Raw genomic sequence first — 13983 nt, 5'->3', positions numbered from 1 at the left:
ACAAACAATGTTTCCATTCCCCAGGTTTCTTTATTGAGGCATTTACAAAGAGATCTTCTGCCAGCGGAGATGGGATACTAATATGACTAAGGTCTAGTTGCGCCAAAAATGTATAGATCACAATATAGGACCCTATTAATAAAAAGTTGCCAGGAATTAAGCGTGTCATTGCATCTACAGATAACAAGGATCCATGCCCCATAAAATCGGCTAACTTTTTAAACCCAGCTTGCCCCCAGTTTATGATAATTGAAGATTCAATTTTAGTCCTTAAGAAAGCAAAAGCACCTATTAGGGGAGTTGTTAAATTAAAAAGGGGGAGGGAATATCTCTTAAGCATGGCATCCCGTCGTTTGAAAAACCAATTCAGATTCTTGTATCGAACAAATTTGGGTGATTTAGGCACAAGGAGAGGGGATGGAATCTGAATTTCTAAGCATATTAACTCAAAGAAAATATTTATAAATAAACCCGCACCTGGAGTTGTATTTTTAAATCTGTCTAAGTACTGCGCAAAGCATGCGTTATAGTAGTCTTTTAAATTTGGTAATGAGAGGCCTCCATATTCAGTTTCTTCGTATAAAGTCCGTATATTGATTCTAGGCATTTTTTTTGCTCAGACAAATTTGGAAAACATAGATTCTATGCTAACAAAAAAAGAACCAGGCAAAAAAACTGGAATAGTAGAAAATAAAAAGTCAAAAAGAGGAAGTATTGACATTTTAATCAGGGCAATGCGACCGAGAATAGATAGGGGTAATGGATCCCAGCGAGCAAACATAGAGCGGACCTTCCGAAGCAAAGGGACATAATTGAGTGTATATAAATCCTGAATATTAGGAGAAAGTAAGATCCCCAAGTATCTTTTAGGTTTAGGAATAATGCAGCTCTTCAGGTCTGGGTGTAATACTGGGTCTGCACCCCCACAAACCAGAATTTCTGTCTTTTTTTTGTTAATTCAATAGCCCCCTAAAACCTCAAATTCTTCAAAAATCTGAAGAGCCTGTGTCTGTGATTGAAGGTTCGGTTTAATTAATAGCATAATATCGTCGGCATAAAGTTTTATCTTGGCCATAGAAATGACCGGTGGAACAATCTATACTCAATTCCGAATAGCCACAGCAAGAGGTTCGATGAAGTGGGCAAAAAGGATAGGAGACAGGGGGCATCCTTGCCTAGTTCCCTGCTGAACTAAAATTGAACCCGCTAAGAGCTTATTAATAATTATATTAGCTGTGGCACCCGTATACAGATTCTGTATTAAATTGATGATTTGTTGTGGGATCCCAAAATATTTCAAAATAATAAAAAGTGTATCCCAAACTACCAAATCAAAAGCTTTTTCTGCATCTAATAATAAAACCAAAGACGGAAATCCCCGTGACTCAAAATAATCTAGTGCCTCAGTCAAAAAATGTATATTTGTGAATAATTGCCGGACTAAAATAAACCCGTTTTGATCGGGATGAATTAAATCCTACGTGATATTATTAAAACGAAGTGACAATAATTTGGTGGCGATTTTATAATCCGAATTTAATAACGTGATCGGTCTATATGAATTAGGATCCTTAGGATCTTTCCCCTTTTTTAAAAAGCTAACTACCGTGCCTTCATGAAAAGATGCGGGAACTTGCCCACCATCGAGCATAGAATTTAATAATAACAAAAACAGATCACAAAAAGAACAAAAAAATGCCTTAAAAAACTCTGCAGGAAAGCCATCCGGGCCACAGGCTTTACCCAGTGGAAGATCATTTATGACCACATTGACTTCCTCCCTAGAGAATGGGCTTCGCATGATTAGTTGATCATCTAATGATAGACTGGGAAGAGCATGTCTCCCCAGAAAATCAGACAATTTTTGGTGGTCAATGGAGTACTGTGTACTATAGATTTTATGATAGTGGGAGAACATTATTGAACTTATTTCGACCTGGTCTGATGACACAATATTAGTAACTGGACTACTTAGAGAATGTATCATATTAGTGGCAGCTTGTTCTTTCACCTGCCAGGCTAAGAATTTCCCCGTAAATTTACTTTCTTCATAGACTTTTTGAGATTGTCTACGAAAAACCTCTTTGCTCAGTGAGAAATAATGGGCGCTAAGTTTCCGCGTAGCTTCACTAAGTTGTTTCTGAACATTACAAGTTGGGTTGGAGTATCGTTGTATTGTTAAGTCCTGAATTTTTTGTAGCAACCAATTCCTAATATTTTTAACGACGAGCCACTCAGCCGTGTCTTTGCTTATGACGATACCCCGAATAAAAGCCTTCAGGGAATCCCAAATATTATGTACGGGACCTGTGCCAGTGTATCGAACAATGAAATCCGTAATCTCTAATTTAAAATGCAGTAACCCATTTTATCACCTGTAAATCAGCTTTATTAAAGATCCATCGTTTTGGAGTTCTAGTATTGTCTCCCACAGCAAAATTAATAACCACCATTGCATGATCTGAGAAACCATTATGGCAAATTTTCTGAGAGGAAAAGTTTAACTGTCTGGAAGCCAGAAAAAAATCAATGCGGGAGGAAGATTTAAACCTACCCGACCAACAAGTAAAGTCAGTTTTCAGTGGATTTTTCAGGCGCCATGGATCACATAAATCAAGAATTGACATATTATTTAACATAGTCCTAAGAGATTTAGGCTTGAACTGTCTTTTGGAGGATGAGGTAGAGTCTAAGTTAGGGTTCATAAGAATATTAAAATCGCCGCCTATAACAATATCCCCTCCCACCAATAACAAGGATTGAAACATAACGTCATAAATCTGAGAATTATCCTCTATAGGAGCATAAAAGCAGACAAAAGTAATAGGCTTTTGTCGATTTTTGAAACTGCATGAGACCCAGCACCAACGACCCAGGCCGTCCTGTTCCGATTGAGTAATTTCAACCTCCAAGTTTTTATTCGGAAAAATAGCAACTCCACGTTGTGAACTGATAGCGCATGAAAAACCCAGGAACAAAGCCCATGCTTTAAACATCGGAAAATCCTCCTTTTTAGATAGGGAAAAATGAGTCTCTTGTAGCATAATAACAGCGGGATTCTCAGTCCTAATCCATGACTCTATGGCTCGCATTTTTTTCCTATTATTAAGACCATTGACATTAAACGAAATTAATTTCAGTTCCCCCGTTAGAAAACATAATACATATTACAACTTGTAAGTATCAAACATTTCGACATCGTAAATAGAGCAGTGCGCACATTTCCATAGATAGCAAGACTCCTTGCAAGGTACTCTTTCACAAAACACAATCCTACTGCAAAAAACTTCCAATTTTCCGCTTTTTTCTCCCACCCACACAAACCCCCACCCCAACCTTCACCCGTGGCCATCTTCCTGTTGCCCTCACCCACGCCTGCCACTGGGTCTTAACCCTTACCATAGAGGTGTCTTGGTTTAACACCCCTTAACCTCCCGAACACCCACCCTACACCCCTCCACCCCTCCTCCGAATGCATTATAGCACCATCCTCTGATGACTATAAGAAAGAAAAGAAAATAAAGAAGAGAGGGAGAAGAGAAAAAAAACCACAGATGTGAATTAAATATCTAACCAGGAGACATTTTGCTAAGAAGATCTTGGGCCCCCTCTACGTCTGACAACAAATAAAATTTGCCTTTAATCAACACCTTTAGCTTTGACTGTTGCGCAATTGAGGCTTGGGCCCCCTTGGCTTTAAACAAGTGTAACATTTTTACAAACTCTTTTCGACGACAAGCAGCTGCAGCTGACATGTCGGAAAAAATCCGACATTTAGTAGTGGCATTTGCAGCAAATTGGCCTTGTTTAATGGCCCTGGACAAAATAGTTTCTTTAATACGGATATCTGCAAAGTTTAACAGAATAAGAATGGAGGATGGCTCAGAGGATGCAGAGATGACCCCTCCAATTCACCCTGCTCAGCGGGATGTGGTTTCACCACCACCGCCAGATTCCATATTTGTAAGGCCCCCCCTGAGACCAATATTCATCACTACCACACTCAAAGTATGTCCTACAGAAAGGCAAACAACACACCCACCTATTTCCACGTCTTCAGGCAGTGGCACACTAAAACAGTTGTCCTCCTCAGTTTGGGACTTTTTTTCAATTAACAAGCAGGAGGATAACATTGCAAAATGCTTCATTTGTCACATGAGTGTTCATAGCCAGGTGTGCACTATGGTTCTGGAGGCCAAACATCCCATCTGAAAACACATTAAACAATCTGGTGAGAGGAACACCTTAAAAAGATAGCCTGTGATGAGAGAGGGGGAGCAGCGCAGTACACAGTGATAGTAGAAGATGGTGGTCATGAGGAAGAAGAGGATGACAGCATTACACAAAGCAGACCTGCTGTACCAATTGTCTTCTGTAGTGTACACCAAACGAGAGTCACTGTTCCTATCAGAGAGAAGCAAAGATAGAAAGCTGTTGTCGTTCTACTACTGTGTTTGTTGGCGACAGTGTCCTGTTCTTGATGCCCTCACACACTCCAAAGATGTCATGCTTCAACAATGTGCTACTGCTCCTAATCAGGCCGGCTCTGCAATGCCCTATGGGTCCCCCGAAGGATCACTTTTTCTGAGATCTTTAAGATAAAGCCATACTGGTGCATGGGGGTGAGTGTCAGTGGTGTCCTAACATGGAGTTAAAAATGACTGGATGGGTGCTTGGAGAATTTATTAAAGAAAAGAGCCCCTCTGTCATTAGTAGAAATCAAGAAGGTGGTGCTGCTATGAGGGATCTAATGGCCCTCTGTAGCTAGGTTTGTGACACACCTCTAGTGGGTATGTTTCTTAGGTCGATATGTTTCACATTTAATGGTCTCAGGAGAAGATCCTATGTGATTCTTTAGAACCAGAAAAGCGTGTAGTGATAGATAGATCAGATACGTGCCCTGTAGTGATTGATCTAGTGCCGCTTAGGAAGTAAGGAATTAGTATTCCAAATTAAACTGGAACAAATCCCCATGATAACGGGCTGTGGGTCACCCAAGACAGTTCCTCATAGGAAAGGGAGACGTTACACCTATCTGACCTCACTCCATCTCCGTCGTCTCCTGTAGTGTGCCAGGATCACTGCATCAGCAACCTCCAAATGGCACAAGACTCAGATGCAGATACCACCGCATACAGTGATTCCCACAAGATGCACATTGAGTCTACCACCTTCTGTTTTTCTCCGGAAGCCACCTGTGTCAGTGACACCACAAAGAAACAAATTTAAGCTTCTATCTGGGGAAAGTTTAGGCAGGAGGGGCTCTATGAATGCAACCACCAAATAGCACTTTTGTACAATGACAAGCTGCCTAAAATGTTACCGCTGGACCACCTCTTATTTACTTTTGTGAAAGGAGTGGGATTTTAGAATTGTTGGCAGCCATGTGCCTGAAATCGAAGGTTCCCAGATAGACCTATTTGCCAGAGTTGCTATTCCAGCGTTCCATCATGATGCACTGCAAATCAGGGTGCTGTTCAGACTATCAACCTGACAACAGTCACGTAGACCAGTTGTCAAGCAATTAATTACATGTATATCAATGCACACATGAGCTCTTTTGTGTGGGTTAGGTAACAGCTCACAGCTCACAGCCAACACAATCATTACCAGCAACACTAGCAACACCAGAAACACCAGCAACAGATGAATCTGGCCCAACCTCTGCAATCACTTGGTTTCAAGTATGATGGCTTACGTCCAGTGCACAGGCGAAGGCAACAGAGGTCGAGCAAGTGGAATGACCATTCAGAGGAAAGTCCAAGGTGATCTGGATAACCCAAAAGAAGCTTACCTGGATCAAAATAATTTGGTGTATTGGAGTGGGAAAGGGCAACAATGGCCAAAGCCTAGCAGGCTGGAAATAATGTATGTAGCTTGTCTGGTAGCCAAGGATTCTTCTCAGTGTGTGTTCAGTGCAGCTGGTGTAGTTGTCACAGTCAGAAAGACCAGTCTCTTAACTCAAAATGTGGAGAGATTGGCCATGATTAAAATGAACAAACACTTTGTACCAAAAGATTACACTGTCCCCGAAACAGCACAGGACGAGGATAAGGGCAATTAGTCAGACTAAAGTGTATTAGATGATGATATTCTGGGTGAACCCCCTGAGGTTGAGGATGTACTCTACTTACCTGACTAAGTATCCCACAATAGAACTTGCAAATATCGTCAAACTACTTGGAAAAAATAAATTATATAGAAGAACCTTCATATATTTGACTTATGCTGCCCCGTTTGATATGTATGGAGTTGACCAGTGTGCACAAAAGAATCTTCCATTTGCTGAAGGACATGAAGACAATGCTTCCCATCCCTGTCCTTCTTTTTTTCATTCCCTAGCTGGGCTGCCAGTAAAGATCATTCTACAGTAAGACTGCCCTTGAGTTTATCACTTCCATTGGAAAAGAGATGCAATAGGCAAATGTGCCCTACACTTAGAAGAGGTAATTATTGCACCAATGAGTAGTATTGGATGATTGATGAATCATGTGTTGGATGGGAGGGTGTTGCAACTAATTTTTAAACTTGATATGCAATGTTTGGAGCACGGGGTATGATTCTGCCTGAATGCTTGCCTTGCTGTCAAATATCACTTTAATTACTTACATGGTCCTTCCGTGTACTGCTTTTTTATGCAGGTTATTCTGAGACCACCAGTTCATTTATTTACCAAAAGTACACAAAATGATCAAATTATCAAGAGCCAGAAAAAGTAAGTTCAAGTTAGGAACAATTCCTATCTACTTAAATGGAAAATAACATGACTCAAAGAGGCCTACTCCAGTGGACTAGACAGAGGTACGTTATTTAGGATAATGCAGAGTGGTGGCTCCAATATCAAACTCTAATTAAGTGTCTGTGGTCGGGAGACTGTCACTGGACACATGTCACATGATGGATGAACACAGCTAAATGTCATTGACATTTGTGAGATTTATCAGCCATGCAGCTACTTGTCTGGGATTAGGGGTAAGAGCTTGTTCTCACTTATTAGTAAGGCTGAGTGGAGCTGGCGGAACAGCCCTATACGGAGGTCCACGGAGTTGGGGACCGAGTCCATTTAAACTCTGCTCCCCTCCACCGCACGCCTCCACCCCCCCAGGGGAATTACATTAAATATACTTTAAAAAAGGTTTAAAAAAGAAACACTTACCTTAACTGCAGCATCTCTGGGCTGCCGTCCTCCTCTTCCTTGGTTTCACGATGATCTGCGTGCGCGCCCGTGCATGCGCATTTCTCACAAGAAATGCGCGCGCATGCACAGATCATCATGAAACCAGGGAAGAGGAGGACGGCAGCCTGGGGACGCTGCAGTTAAGGTAAAAGTTTCTTTTATTAAACCTTTAGAGTATATTTAATTTAATTCTCCTAGAGGGGTGGAGGCGGGGTCTGCGCAACTCCGCTACACCACGGAGTGTGCCGAGTTGTGCCTACTCCGCATTCTCCATGGAACATGGAGTAGGCACAACGCTGCACACTCCGCGGGCGGAGCGGAGCTCTCCTCCCACGGTTACTTATAAGTTAATCGCACATGACAACACCAGTCTGTGCTCTGCCCTCTTGATCCTTATCTACCATGAAGCTTACCTTGATTCTACAATATTGAAATTGATCTTCAAACATTCCATAGGCCTTTTCTTCTTCTTCCCCAAAGCTTTCCCAAAGCTCCATAAAACTTTTGCTTACTATATCGGTTCAGCCCTTCACCCAAAATAAATATTCAGAGAAGAAGAATGCAGATGCACCTTGGCACTTATGTACAGTATAACATTTCTTTTCTTAACAATACATTTTTTTAGAACTGTGTGTGTCCTCCCTATTTTGTATTTTTCAACCCTTGGTAGCACAACAATTAGATAATTTGGGACTCAGGCTGAAGGAATGTTTGTATTTGGTATCTTAACTGTAATATTCCTTCCACAAGAGATGTGATGATGTGCTGCTCATTTACTTGATGAATGTTTTGTCTGTCTAGCCTCACCTTTCTATAACTCTCGATAGAAAGGTGACTTCCATTCAAGAAACCCCTAACCGTCTTCCCCTCAGGTTGCGTGATCTATTGAGGTGTGACTTAATAACACACTTGGCGCGGCAGATGTGGCTAATAGATGCCAACTTTTACAGTATTTTTTTAACTAAATAATACCGCACACCAGCCCTACTACACATCCAGGCATGGAAGGGACATCATCATAGTGCAGAGTCTCAGAACAATTTCTGTCCAAGAACATGTAGTACTAGTGTGTACTATGGCCTGACTCACAAAGGTAAAAATACAATTTTGGTGTATGTTTACTCTTGCAGTGTAACTGTAGTACCAGTAGCTTTATAAGTCGTAACTTTACTTTACATTCTTTAATAAATTAAATACTAGCTACCCAGAGCTAGTCGTTGTTTGTTTGCCATGCTGGTCTCAGTTTTGGATTATCCACTAACTCTGTGTTTTATTTCAGTCTATTTGCCTGTGACGAATAATCCTTCTGAGTAATCCTACAGTTGGAGTACACCTCACAAGCGTCATTCGGGATAGGTAGGATCTTGTTTTGTGATGTCTTCCCGGTGCGCACTAGCCCAATAATAGCAGCATTAAGAAGGGCCTTTAGGAAACCCTACCATAAGGTTTGGGAAGCTTGAGAGAGGTAGCAGACATCGCTTACTCTATTCAGGTAAGAAAGTAAGAACTTAGGGCCTGATTTATGTATTGGTAGTATCTATTCTCAATCACAATGGAGTATACATACCACCAATATGCCCGATTTCGGTTTTGCCATGGCTGAGACTACTCTGTCTCTGTCATAGACAAACTTCTCCGACAGTCAATCAATCAATCAATCACTGCATTTATAAAGCGCGCTACATACCCGTGAGGGTCTCAAGGCGCTGGGGGAAGGGGGGGGGGGGGGGCAGCTACTGATCGAAGGTCTTGAGAAGTCTTCTGAAGGCCAGCAGGTCCTGAGTCTGTCCTGGGGAGTAAGAGACATCAGAGGGATGACTACATGTCTGCCTTTCCAATTTAGATGGGTGGACATGTAGTAATCTTTACTGTTTCTTACCAACAGATTAAACTGGGATCATGCTGCTTGAAAATAGAAATACTTAATATGATAATTTTTAGAAAACTAAAACATTAATCACCAAGCCTCTCCACCTTGACTCCTAGAAGATCGAGCAAGTCCTGCTCCCAGTAAATGGTGTCTGGCCAGCGGTGCATCACCTGCTGCTGGGTGTTAAGGATGCCAGTGTTGCTGTGCTTACATTGCCACACTCGACCCCATGGGGAGAGGATGTAGCCCTACGGCTAGAGTGGTAGACCATGAAGCTTGGGAACAGGGTTCGAGTCTCGGCAACAACGCTCAAAATCCTGTGATTCTGGGCAAATCACTTAATCTCCCGTGCCTAATAAAAATGAATGTGTCATTGTGTAACGAAACTGGTGCTCATGTAATGCGCTCTGATACCCAATATCTTTGGGTCTAGTTTGCGCTATATAAACCTCTAAAAAAAGAAAGAGAACAAAAAGCACCTCTGGCACTCCCGCAGGGCGTAACCCCCTGCCAGGTCTGATGCCTGCTGCCAACATGCGAGTGAGGTGGTGCTGCATCAAAACACAAGTGCAGTCACCTCCGCCTCGCCAAAGATGTGGCGGGCTGCTTCCCCACTGGGGGTGTGGGTGGCAGACACGACTGCAGCTGGTGTCACTGCAGTAGCAGCAGCATTGCTGGCTGCTTCTGCCATATCTATAGTAAGGAGTCAAGACTGAGATGGGAAGGGCATTAGGACATAGGGAACAGGTCAGAAAATTAGGAAAACTAAAATACACCCAGAAGCATACATAAAGAAATAAACTCACATGGAAATGTCAGAAAGTGATGAAATAAAGAAAAAAACAGTAAAACATGAAAGCTAGGCAGGAGCAGCCTGGATAAAGCAAAATTGCAGCACGATTAGTTGCTCTCCCCGTGGTGCCATTTGCGCTCTTTGGCGCTAAAATTGCACCACGAGTAGCACAACATGCATTTTCCACCTGTTTGCTGAACTTGGCGTAATCTCACTGAGTATTTATGTAACTCTGCGTGATTCCGCTGAGTGAAATTCTGCAAATCCCGCCCAGGCCTAGTTTTAACCCACCCTGGGTACCTGTATGTGGGCATAGATCAGGGTCAAGATCTGTATGTAAGCCCAGTCGCATGTCAATGTTGTGCAACACACAACAAGCTGCAACAATCAGACACACAGCTTCAGGAGAGTACACCAGCATCCCCCTTTAGAGGCAAGACATATGGATTGTGACTAAGATTGCCAAACGTACATATAATGACAGCTCAGGTATGTACATGTGCCCTATTGTACATCTTATAAAATACTGTGGCTGGGCGTCTGTAGGGTGTGAGTAGATGAAGAGAGCAAACACATTTGGGATCACATACAACAAAGAAAAGGGATTTTTTTACAAAGGAGCCACTTTTCTAAATCTAATACATTATGTCTATATACATGCAGTGTGCTGCGGATCACTGACAGAATATCGACAGTCAAAATATCGACTTACCAAAATATCGAGGTAAAAATATAGAATGCCAGAATATCGACTTCCTATCTACAAACAGGTAAATACAAAAATATCGACTCCAAAATATCGATAGGAAAAAATATAGACAGTCAAAATATCAAATTTTTAAAATATCTTTAAAGTAATTTTAAAGTACTATAATAATAAATATAATTAATTTAAACATACTTAAAATACTTAAATAAACTTAAAATTAATAAATATGTATTGTAACTTTAAAAAAAAAAAATAATTTTAAAACATATATATATATATATATATACATATATATATATATATATATATTACCTACTGGCGGTCGCCAGTAGGTATATATAGTTAGGATTGATTTCCATAGGGAAATCGCAACATTCTATTGGGAATAACTTTGGCGCCGGTTGAGGAATCTGCCTGAATTTTTCAGCAACTTTGCCTCACGGCGCTCCGGTCCTTCCCTGAAAGTTTGGGGGGGATTCGTCAAGCGGGGGCCGAGATAAAAGGGGGGTCCCAAAACGTGTTTTCCCCATGTTCATTTCCATAGGGCGGTCTGTCGCACTTTTAGCTCGAACGGCTGAATGGATTTTCACCAAACTTGGCAAAATTGTAGGGACTGGTACCCCGATGTGCCTTTGCTATGTCTCAAGATATGTGCTCCTGTGGTTTTTACGAAAATTAACTTTAAAAAAACATATATTGGGCTACATTGGGCTATATATATGTTAGAGCCCAAATGTAGCCCAATGTAGCCCAATGTAGCCCAATGTAGCCCAATATAGCCCAAAGATGGCCACCAGAGACAAAAAAAACAAATGTAGCCCAAATATCAGCCAGATGTAGCCAACTATAGCCCAATGACAGAATGTCCCAGAGTGTTCTAAAGAACAACTAGAGCGCTAACAGTCTTACTTATGACAAAAGTATGGCATACCTGAAGTCATCTTGATTGGAATAAAGTGTTAACACTTAAAACATTTAATTTGCAAAGGAACAAAATGAGGGGGTTCATTTTGCCATAAAAAATATGATTAGTGCTGAAGAAAGAAAAATTAGGGCACATTTTGAGTGACTTCTCAAATCCTCTTATATTTCATTAAAAACATTCTGATATGCAGTCTCCCAAGATGGCCACCAGAGACAAAAGAGCCCAAATGTAGCCCAAATATCAGCCAGATGTAGCCCAACTATAGCCCAATGACAGAATGTCCCAGAGTGTTCTAAAGAACAACTAGAACGCTAACAGTCTTACTTATGACAAAAGTATAGCACACCTGAAGTCATCTTGATTGGAATAAAGTGGTAACACTTAATACATTTAATTTGAAAAGGAACTAAATGAGGGGTTTCATTTTGCCATAGAAATTTTATATATATATATATATATATATATATTCACTGAAAAAACCATAGGTTATAGACCATATATAGTTAGGAATTAGCATTTACAAAACCTTATTTTACTCACACAAAACCATTGAAATTCGCATATATAGTTAGTTGTACTAACTATATATCGCGCACCCGCAATCCACTGCTGATCATGTCACATATTACATCATTCATGACATGGTCAGTGACATCACTGATGATATCACTGATGACATCTCAAATGACATCACTGATGACATCACTGATGACAACATCCAGTGCCTGTATGTTTCTGTAAAGTTAAAATATGTCTTACATATTGAAGAATGAGTGGATGTATAAGTGTCTGGATGAAGGATTTAGTAGGTGCATGACTGACTGTATGAGTGAGTGATTAAATGTGTCTCACTGAGTGCATGGATTAGTGACTAAACTGTCTTAATTTGTGCATCATTATGTCTGTTGTTCTGTAAACTGCTGCATGTGTTGATCAGTAGCTATATGAGTAACTATATGGGTTATTGATTGGTTGCCCAAGTATTTGTATGGGAGACTGAGTGTGTATGTGGGTGGCTGGGAGGTGTATGACTCTGTGCATAGATGTGTGAGCAGTTGATTCACTAGATGTATGGGTTCAAAAGTGCATGTGGAAACAGCTGTATGGGCGGTTGACTGTGTGCATGAGTGTATTGGTGAGTGAATGGATATCTCAGTGCTACATGTCAAAGTAAGTACATATGTAAAACACAGTACATGTGAGAGTTGACATATATAAATAACTGTGCATAAGAGCCAGTGAATGTGTGAGTGGCTGTATGGATCATTGTGAACTTGTATCAGGGATTGTATAAGAGAGTAAATATGTGTTAGTATATGTTTGAATAAGTAAGGTGTGTATAACTATATAGTTGAGGAAATGGAGGTGTGGTTGATTCTTTGCATGACTGACTAGGTGTGTGAGTAACTCCATGGATGAGTGACAGTCTGTGAGTGTCTGTTTACACTGAGTGTATCTAAGGTTATATTAGAGTCTGAAGAGGTTCATCGTATTATCACATGAATGATGTCATCAGTGATGTGATCAGTAATGTCAAATGAGATGTCATCAGTGATGTCATCAGTGATGTCATTTGAGATGTCATCAGTGATGTCATCAGTGATGTCATTTGAGATATCATCAGTGATGTCATCAGTGATGTCACTGACCATGTCATGAATGATGTAATATGTGACATGATCAGCAGTGGATTGCGGGTGCGCGATATATAGTTAGTACAACTAACTATATATGCGAATTTCAATGGTTTTGTGTGAGTAAAATAAGGTTTTGTAAATGCTAATTCCTAACTATATATGGTCTATAACCTATGGTTTTTTTCAGTGAATTTTCAAGGTTTTGTAAATGCTAATTCCTAACTATATATGGTCTATAACCTATGGTTTTTTCAGTGAATTTCATAGGTTTTTTAATAGCAAATATCTATATGTATGAAAGTAATAATTTTTATTAGAAATTTTAAAATGTGTAAATATTTTTTTTTTATTATTTGCCCCGGTACGCGCCCCGGGGCGCTCCCGGGGCACGTACCGGTGAACGTACGGGTGAGCGTCCCGTGAGCGCTTTACCCGGGAACGAAAACAACATCATGACATTTCGCGTAGTCGCGTGATGCGCCGCGTAAACGTGACGCATCGCGTAACCGCGTGATGCATTTCTTCGGCGTGCTCCGTAAACGTACCCGAAAGCGCTCCGTGGCGCGACCCGGAGCGCGCAACGTAAGCGCTCCTGTGCGCGTAGCGTAAGCGCGTCGGGACATGTGACCTGAAAATAACACTTTTCATTGGTTCTCAACTTTTTTTTCTACAAATGATGAAAGCCCCCTCCTTTTTTCCTCATTCTTACTTTTTTCTTTGAGAAAGCAAGAGCTATTTGTGAGACATGGCTTCAGTAGTAGCTGCAGCTAGTGCACCCCCACCACCACCACCACCACCCAGAAAGGAAGGTTCACCACCCCAGATCCTTCCAGGAGTTGAAGAAGAGGAGGAAGAAGATGATGAGGACCAAC

Source organism: Lissotriton helveticus, chromosome 4_1 (genome assembly GCF_964261635.1).
Source record: "Lissotriton helveticus chromosome 4_1, aLisHel1.1, whole genome shotgun sequence".
In the NCBI taxonomy this organism is placed as follows: domain Eukaryota; kingdom Metazoa; phylum Chordata; class Amphibia; order Caudata; family Salamandridae; genus Lissotriton; species Lissotriton helveticus.
Note: the sequence above shows the minus strand (reverse complement) of the source record.